This window comes from Lathyrus oleraceus, chromosome 7 (genome assembly GCF_024323335.1).
Source record: "Lathyrus oleraceus cultivar Zhongwan6 chromosome 7, CAAS_Psat_ZW6_1.0, whole genome shotgun sequence".
Lineage (NCBI taxonomy): Eukaryota > Viridiplantae > Streptophyta > Magnoliopsida > Fabales > Fabaceae > Lathyrus > Lathyrus oleraceus.
Genome location: NC_066585.1, coordinates 472,229,678 through 472,239,676, shown reverse-complemented (window position 1 = coordinate 472,239,676; position 9,999 = coordinate 472,229,678).

Here is a 9,999-nt window from a genome sequence, read left to right as displayed (position 1 = left end):
TTGAGAGATTGAACGGTAAGGCAGATAGGGCGAGGGTTTTGGGGAAGGATGTTGTTTGTCTGTGTTTTCACCGTTTAAGCTTTTCCAAAGACACGTTCTTAATAACTATCATTGAAATTGTTTTTTCCCCTTCCTGACCGTTTACTTTTTCTCTCCTGCATTGATGACCGTCCCACCTTGGGACACTTGCCTTCACGTGACCGTTAGCTTTCCTTTTAAAAATTAAAAAATGTTAAGACCAGGATTACAAAAGGAATAGTCTCACCTTTCGTAGAACTCTCTATCTCATTTTATTATTATTATTATTATTATTATTATTATTATTATTATTATTACTATTATTATTATAAAAAAAAGGGTTAGTTAAAATTATCAGTAAGTGGAGCGTTGTCTCATTCTTTGCAATATGCTGATTTTTTTTATAATATAAATTATTTATTTTATAATTTAATTAGGTTAAGTTTTTGTAGATTTGGGTCTAAAAGCCCATTTGACGTTTCACACTTACATGTCCATTACTTACACTCCATTTTAGTGTGCAACCTATTGCAGTTAGTGTTTCTATTATCTTGTTGTTTATTTTAATTATTTAATTAATGAGTAATTAAGTTTTATTATTTGAGTAAATGATTATGATTTAATTATTTGATTACTTTTTTTTCATAATTATTTAGTGAAGTATTTGATTAGATGATCAATCGATCTCTTGTATTTGATCATTTTAATTGAGAAATCTACCTAGGTCCATTTTCTACATGCAAATAATTATATTTGATTTCACTTAACAATTTCAATTTCAAACTCTTTCTACCATATTTGCAAAATCAATTTCCAAATCCATTTCAAAATGAATACATTTCTTTGGCAACCATTTCACACATCATTTTAACTAATGCTAAGGCCAGTCCTTTTTAAAAAAAACACGAAAGAAGAGGACCATTCGAATAATCCGTCCTGAGCTTCACGTTTTGGATTAACCGTTCATTCTTTTTTCTTCATTCTTAAAACACTCAATAATTAACTTGGACAAAGAAAAGGATCGTTGGGATCAAGCATTCTGGCGTAACCCTTTGAATAGTTGATTCTCATCAAGTGCTCGTTGTCCAAGTAATTTTCTTAAATAATTCCTTTGAAAAAGGACCATTGGAATCTGGCATTCCGGTGGAACCCTGAATTATTAATCTCGGGGCTTATGTCTCGTTCTTAAATATCCGTCTTTCAAACTCAAAAAATACTTGATTTCTACCTAAACACTTTTTCAATAAAGATGGAAATGGAACATGGTGTATATCGTGCACTCCTGAGATTAAGATTCAAGGTGGATGCCTTGCTTATCTTAGCTCTCGCCATCGTCTAAAATTGTCAATGCGGTTTCTTCAAACCCTTTCTCTATCAAACCTAAAAATACTTAATCTTTATTAAACACTTTTATCAATATAAGATGGAAATGGAACATGGTGTATACCGTGCACTCCTGAGACTAGGATTCGAGATGGATATCTCGCTCATCCAAGTTCTCGACATCACTCAAAATACATCCAACCAATCAAAGTCTTTCTCGCCGCCGTGCGATTAATCAAAAAACCTTTTTCGTAAATGAAAGATATATTGTCTTAAGGTGATGCAAAACAATGTGTCGGCCACGATTGTTGAGTCGAGATAAGTGATGCTTTTCCGAATGTAGATTTATAAATCCGTTCGATGTGTGGTATGCGTCCACTCCTCATCTGTTTTGGGTAAAACAATGTTTTCATCGATTAATACAATATAGCTTTCGCTAAAATTGACCAACAAACAAACATTTTTCTACCCAGAACTACGTAAGCCTTGACTTCTCTATTGAGATACGTAGGAGCAGGATTTGTAAATCTTGTCAGGCCCACTAATAAAAAACTTAGGTTTAGTCCTTCGTCAAAAATCCAAAAACATTTCTTCTCTCTTCTATTCTCTCTCTCCCTCATTATAACTTGAGAAGACTAACATAAGCTAACATTCAAAACAAAACAAACTAAACGGTTCCCGTTGAATACAACGGACGTGAGGGGTGCTAATACCTTCCCCTTGCGTAACCGACTCCCGAACCCTGATTTGGTTGCGACGACCAATAATCATTGTCGTTTTGTCTTGGGTTTTATCGATATTTCCCCTTTCCTTTTTAGGAATAAATAAAGTTCAGTGGCGACTCTGTTCAGTCCATCATTGCGAGTGTGCGATCGCGCTTCGCTTAAGGTCGTATCCCCATTTTTCGAGGTGCGACACTTATCTCTAAGCTGCTGAAGTAGCTCCTCTCGTTAACGGATCTAGGCACGTGAACGGTCTTCGCCTCTCCTTGGTCAGGGAGGGTTGAAGGCCCAGCCACTACCAAAGGCGTAGGTCTTGGATACTCATAAGGCATAAGGTACTCAGAAGCTCTCCTCCTAACCCACGAGGTATAGGGTTCCAAAGCAATACAGTTCTTCGGACCAAGCTCTTTCCTTCCCTTCCTATGGATCTTGCGCCAAGCACGAACCATCCTGCCCTTCAAGCCTTGTGGATCTTTACCCTCCTGAAAGAATACACCTTCTAATAGAATGTTATTAGGTTTATCCTTTAGGGGGAACCCAAGCTGACGACGTGCCAAAATAGGATTGTAGTTAATCCCACCACATGTACCAAGAAGAGGCACATTGGAGAATTCACCATAAGACTCGATAATCTGCACACCATCATATACACGGTTGTACCAAAAGATATCATCATTAGTGAGAGACATAAGTCTCGTGGACCACTGTAGACATCCTTTGTTCTCCTTGAAGGAGACCGTCTGTGGCAAGTGCGAAATAAACCACTTGTACAATAGAGGCAAACATCATACAATGGTACCACCACCCTTTGCATTCCTCATATGCAAAGAAAAGTAAGTGTCACCCAACAGAGTCGGAACGGGATTAAGAGTAGAGAAAATCCTAATAGCGTTCACACCCACAAATTTATCGATGTTGGGGAATAACACTAGCCATAGATGAGAAGTACAAATATGGCCTCAAAGGCATCCTCACTCATGGCCTTCCCATATAAAGTAGCTTGAGCAATGAGGAACTCAGAAGGGAGGCCTTGAATTCCACCTTTGGTAGTCATATGAGCACCAACCAGAGATTCATCTATATGCAACATATCAGCTATCTCTTGAGAAGTAGGAACCCTCTCTAAGCCACTGAACGGCAACTGATCTAGGATAGGTATACCCACAAGATAGGCATACTCCTCAAGCGTGGGCAAAAGCTGGAAATCCAGAAATGTGCAGCAACGGTACAAGGGATCATAGAACTGCACCAACACACTCATCAAACCTTCGTCCACTTGAGTATCCAGAATAGATAGAAGCTTCCTATGACGAGCCTTCAAATCCAAGGGATCTAATACATAGGATGTCAAATTCCTTAACTCTTTCAAGTCGGGTTGTCTGAAAGTGTACTTCTTCGTACTCCTTCTTTGTTTATCCATGTTTGAAAATTTGCAAATAGACCTCTTAAGTTCCTTGAAAATTTTCTCATTATTGATGATATGGATGCAAATGGGTGCATGAATGCATGGATGCAAAAATCACACTCAAGGATCAAGCAAAGCACACCACACAAAGGTCATGGGATGGATCAAGTCATCCTTAATATCAATCATCCATTTTGGTGGATTATGGTTTACACCTTATCAACACCCAAGTTCCATTGATATTAAGGATATACAAGAACGGATCAACCATGAATCAAGGGTTTGTTGCAAGTCACGAGCATGAAGTCTCGGTTAAGAACCACCCAAAGGGAGTGTACTACGGTTTAAACCTGCCAAACATGTTCTACAAGAGGTTCCATTAGTCATCATCCCAACCTTCAGATATTATCGGATAAACGACTACTCGTATTCCAAAAATATTCTCAAGAGAGACTCTTATGAGTGTAGTATCGCGTAACAATCGTATCAAATCTTACACTTGAACGACTTTTGCACTACGTCCTAAAAAATAGGCCAAGATGGGCTTGGTAAACTAAGGTCCTTGGCTTCTAAGGTCTATATTGGAAAGAGTAATGCCTAACCACGACTACTCGTGTGACATTATTGATCCCAACATGACCTCCACCAAGTGAATGGGCTTGCAAGTCAACTTGCTAAGGAATAACTCCACACAAGTCAACCAGACTATGTCATTCTCCTATCCTAAGTGCACTCGAGTTCGAGTATAGAACTCATCTCACAAAGATCACCAAGCATATAATTGTTGTACATATCATTGTTGTACATATCATTGTTGTATCTGTTGGCTGGCTATGGCTGCTTGGTGATCTTTGTGAGATGAGTTCTATACCCGAACTCGAGTGCACTTAGGATAGGAGAATGGCATAGTCTTGTTGACTTGTGTGGAGTTATTCCTTAGCGAGTTGACTTGCAAGCCCATTCACTTGGTGGAGGTCATGTTGAGATCAATAATGTCACACAAGTAAGTTATGGTTAGACATTACTTTTTCCAATATAGACCTTAGAAGCCGAGGACCTTAGTTTACCAAACCCATCTTGGCCTATTCGTAAGACATAGTGCGAAAGTCGTTCAAGTGTAAGATTTGATACGATTGTTACGCGATACTACACTCATAAGAGTCTCTCTTGAGAATATTTTTGGAATACGAGTAGTCGTTCCTCCGATAATATCCGAAAGATGGGATTATGACTATGGGAACCTTTTGTAGAACATGTTTGGCGGGTTTAAACCTTAGTACACTCCTTTTGGGTGGTTCTTAACCTAAACTCCATGCTCGTGACTTGCAACAAACCCTTGATTCATGGTTGATCCGATCAGGTATCCTTAATATCAATGAAACTTGGGTGTTGATAAGGTGTAAACCATAATCCACCAAAATGGGTGGTTGATATTAAGGATAACATGATCCATCCCATGACCTTTGTTTGGTGTGCTCTTAATTTCTCTCTAGACAGTGCAACCTGACAGATGTTCAAGCAGATACAGCGATCCTGATTCCCATGCCACTGCACTGCATTCACATCATTTTGCATCACATCATTTTGCATTCATAATCATTCACACATGTTTATCCATTTCTGTGGGGTTTATATCTTCTACTTGATTCTAGTCGGAATTTTCTTGGTCCTCATCAACGACTTAGTCTCTTTTTTTTACATCGTTTATCTATTGAGAGACTGGAATCAAGGGGGTAGAATACCTTTGGAATTTATAAACATGTCATTGCATTTACATATTCATTAGCATGTCTTGCATAACAGGTACCGCCACAGTGTTCTCAGTTTGTTTGGTGTTCCAATCAGCAGGATAGCTGACCCAGGCATTCACCGGTACGGTACCCGCAGAAACCAACAGAGAGTAATGGAAAGCCTACAGGCAGAGTTCGCCGAGATGAAAATCCGCATGAATCAATTCATGGATGTGGTTCAAGGGGTGGCTCAGGGACAGCAAGAGCTCAGGCATATGATACAGAGGAATCCCCATGCTCAACCAGAGACGGTGATTGATCCTCCAGCTGGAGAGGCTAATGGACCCAATGGACCGGGGCCTATCCCAATCCTACATGTCACCTCCGGTCAACAGCCTATTCATGATGATTAGGACGATCAATTCCCCCTGCTGCAGGAAGACTTTGGTATGGGTCATGGTGTGGACCCCATGTTTAGAAGATTGGAAGAGAGGTTGAAGGCAGTGGAAGGACAGAATCCTCTAGGAGTAGATGTTGCTGACTTGGGGTTGGTCCCAGGTGTGAGAGTGCCACCGAAATTCAAGGTCCCGATATTTGACAAATACAATGGCAACTCTTGCCCGAAGACCCATGTGCAAGCCTATTTCCGTAAAATGGTTGCATACTCCGATGACGAAAAGTTGCTTATGTACTTTTTTCAGGACAGCCTAGCTGGGGCATCCCTGGAATGGTATATGAGTCTGGACAGAGCCCACATCCGTTGCTGGAGGGATTTGGCTGAGGCTTTCGTGAAGCAGTATCAGTATAATGCAGACATGGCTCCGGACAGAACTCAACTTCAAAATCTGTCTCTTAAAAGCAATGAGTGCTTCAGAGAATACGCTCAACGCTGGAGAGAAACAGCTTCCCGTGTTCAATCTCCTATGTTGGAGAAGGAAATGGCTAACATGTTCATGAACACTCTGCCCGGACCTTATTTGGAGCGCTTGGTGGGTTGCAATGCCTCCAATTTTGCTGATGTAGTCTCTACCGGAGAGAGGTTGGAGAATTACCTAAGAACATACAAGACCCAGAGTGGAGACGGATCCTCATCAGGGGTGAAGAAGCCGTTCATTCAAGGACAGAAGAGGAGAGAAGGGGATGCAAGTGCCATATCTTCTTATCAGAACAGGGATAACCGGAGGAATAACTTTCAGAACTATCATCAGCAACCGTATGTTGCGGCTGTGACCATTCCAGCTGCAGCACCACTACAACAACAACAACCACAACGTCAACCAGCTCAGTACCAACCACAACAACCGGGTAATAGACCCGCCTATCAACCGAGGCCAAGGACGATGGATCGGCGTTTCGACACTCTTCCAATGTCGTACGCTCAGTTGCTTTCTAGTCTTCAACAACTACAACTTGTGCAGTTGCACACTCTGGCTCCTCCCGTTGGTAGGCTTCCGGTGGGTTATGACGCCAACGCTAGGTGTAGCTTCCACTCTGGGGCACCTGGCCACAATATTGAGAACTGCAAAGCTTTTAAGCACGTAGTTCAGGACCTCATTAATTCAAAGGCCGTTAACTTTGCACCAGCTCCTAATGTCGTCAACAATCCCATGCCCCAGCATGGTGGAGCCAACGTTAACATGGTTGAAGGAGAAGTCAAATTAGTCTCTGCGGTCAACAAAGAAGATGGAGATAGTGATTGCGACATCGATAACTGGGTGCGTCCGAGGATCCCGGGTGAAGTTCTCAACAATTGATCTTCTGAGGAGATTGTCCAAGCCACTTGTCTGGAGGAGTAATTTTCTTTGTTTATTCATGCATATCCAAGTCTTACGTTCCTCCAGGGCGTAATGACTCATTGTAGGGCTCATCTATGTGACACTTGCATTTTTTATCATAAATAAAGGACATGTTTTGCATACAAATATTTCATTCCCTGTCTTTCTATTTTTGCAGTTTTCAAAAATCAAAAAATATTTGGCAATGTTTTGTTTAGTTTCCACTTTTTTTTCACACTCATAAGCACATACCATCGCTCATACAGATGCACATCACCGGATCCTATTGATAACAGTTCTGCTATGGCTCGCTTCGACTTTGAAAATCCAATCTTTCAAGCTGAAGAAGAGGGTGATGAAGACTGTGAACTCCCTGAAGAACTTACCAGGTTATTAAAACAAGAGGAAAGGGTCATTCAACCGCATCAAGAGTCTATTGAAGTGATTAATCTCGGCACCGAGGACGCCAAGAGAGAAATCAAGATAGGGGCTGCTTTTGAAGACAATGTGAAGAAGGGGTTGATTGAATTGCTGCAAGAGTATGTTGACATCTTCGCTTGGTCTTATCAGGACATGTCAGGGCTTAACACAGACATTGTGGTACATCGCTTGCCGCTCAAAGAAGGTTGCCCTCCGGTCAAGCAGAAGCTCAGAAGAACAAGACCAGAGATGGCTGTCAAGATAAAGGAAAAAGTGCAAAAACAGTTGGATGCAGGGTTTCTAGCAGTCACAAATTATCCGCCATGGGTTGCAAATATCGTTCCGGTACCTAAGAAGGATGGAAAGGTACGGATGTGTGTTGACTACCGGGATCTGAACAGGGCTAGTCCTAAAGATGATTTCCCCTTACCTCACATTGACGTTTTGGTGGATAACACGGCTCAGTTCTCGGTATTCTCCTTCATGGATGGCTTTTCTGGCTATAATCAAATTAAGATGGCACCAGAAGACATGGAGAAGACAACATTCATAACCCCATAGGGCACCTTCTGCTACAAGGTGATGCCGTTTGGTCTGAAAAATGCTGGGGCAACATATCAACGAGCGATGGTGACTCTTTTCCATGATATGATTCATCATGAAATCGAGGTTTATGTTGATGATATGATTTCCAAATCTCAAACGGAAGAAGAACATTTGGTGAATTTGCAGAAATTGTTTGAGCGTTTGAGAAAATTCAAGTTGAGGCTTAATCCGAACAAGTGTACTTTTGTGGTGAGATCTGGAAAACTACTGGGTTTTGTTGTTAGCAGAAAAGGGATTGAGGTGGATCCGGCTAAAGTGAAAGCGATACAGGAAATGCCTGAGCCAAGAACAGAGAACAAGTCCGTGGTTTCTTAGGGAGGTTGAACTACATTGCAAGGTTCATCTCTCACCTAACAGCCACGTGCGAGCCAATATTCAAGTTGTTGAGAAAAGATCAGGCTATCATATGGAATGATGATTGTCAAAGGGCTTTCGAGAAGATAAAAGAGTATTTGCAGAATCCTCCTATCCTTGCGCCTCTGGTCCCAGGGAGACCGCTGATTATGTATTTGACAGTACTGGACAATTCCATGGTTTGTGTTCTCGGTCAACACGACGAGACAGGTAGGAAAGAGCATGCCATCTACTACCTGAGGAAGAAATTCACAGATTGCGAGTCGAGATACTCAATGCTTGAAAAAATATGTTGTGCACTTGCATGGGCTGCTAAGCGATTGAGACAATACATGCTGTCTCACACAACCTTACTAATCTCCAAAATAGATCCAGTCAAGTATATATTTGAGAAGCCAGCTCTCACCGGAAGAGTTGCTCGTTGGTAAATGGTACTAACAGAGTACGACATCCAGTATACTTCCCAGAAAGCCATCAAGGGGAGTATTCTGTCAGACTATCTTGCTCAACAACCGGTTGAAGATTATGAGCCGATGAAGTTTGATTTTCCAGATGAAGACATCATGTTCCTCAAGATGAAAGACTGTGAAGAGCCAGTTGTTGAAGAGGGACCTGATCCAGACAAAAAGTGGACTTTAATGTTTGATGGGGCCGTCAACGCCAGAGGAAGTGGAATTGGTGCTGTCATTACTACCCAGAAAGGTGCCCATATTCCTTTCACCGCTCGTCTGACTTTCGAGTGCACCAATAATGAAGCTGAGTATGAAGCTTGTATCTTGGGTATTGAGCAAGCTATTGATTTGAGAATCAAGACTTTGGACATCTTCGGAGATTCAGCTCTAGTGATCAATCAAGTGAATGGTGATTGGAACACTCTCCAGCCCAATCTGGTCCCTTACAGAGATTACACGAGAAGACTATTGACTTTCTTCACAACAGTAAAGTTGTATCACATACCTCGTGGTGAGAACCAGATGGCAGATGCTCTTGCCACTTTATCCTCCATGATCAACGTGATTCGGTGGAACTATGCTCCCAAGGTCGATGTTATGCGCCTTGATAGGGCTGCCTATGTGTTTGTTGCTGAACTGGTAGTTGATGACAAGCCCCGGTATCACGACATCAAGTGCTTTCTGAAGAATCAAGAGTACCCTGCAGGGGCATCCAACAATGATAGAAAGACTTTGAGAAGATTGGCAGGCAGTTTCTTCTTGAACAAAGACGATGTGTTGTATAAGAGGAACTTCAACATGGTTTTGCTCAGATGCGTGGATAGACACGAAGCAAACATGTTAATGCAGGAAGTTCATGAAGGCTCCTTCGGTACTTATGCCGGCGGACATGCAATGGCTAAGAAATTGTTGAGAGCAGGTTATTACTGGATGACCATGGAATCTGATTGTTTCAAATATGCTCGGAAGTGTCATAAATGCCAGATTTATGCTGATAAGGTACATGTGTCGCCAAATCCTTTGAATGTGATGTCTTCGTTGTGGCCTTTCGCTATGTGGGGCATCGATATGATTGGAAAGATTGAGCCAACCGCTTCCAATGGGTGTAATACCCCAAAATTTACCCTTCATTTTTCCTGAAAAAACAAAAAAACAAAAAAACAAAAAACGAAAAAAAAAAACGAAAAAAAAAAA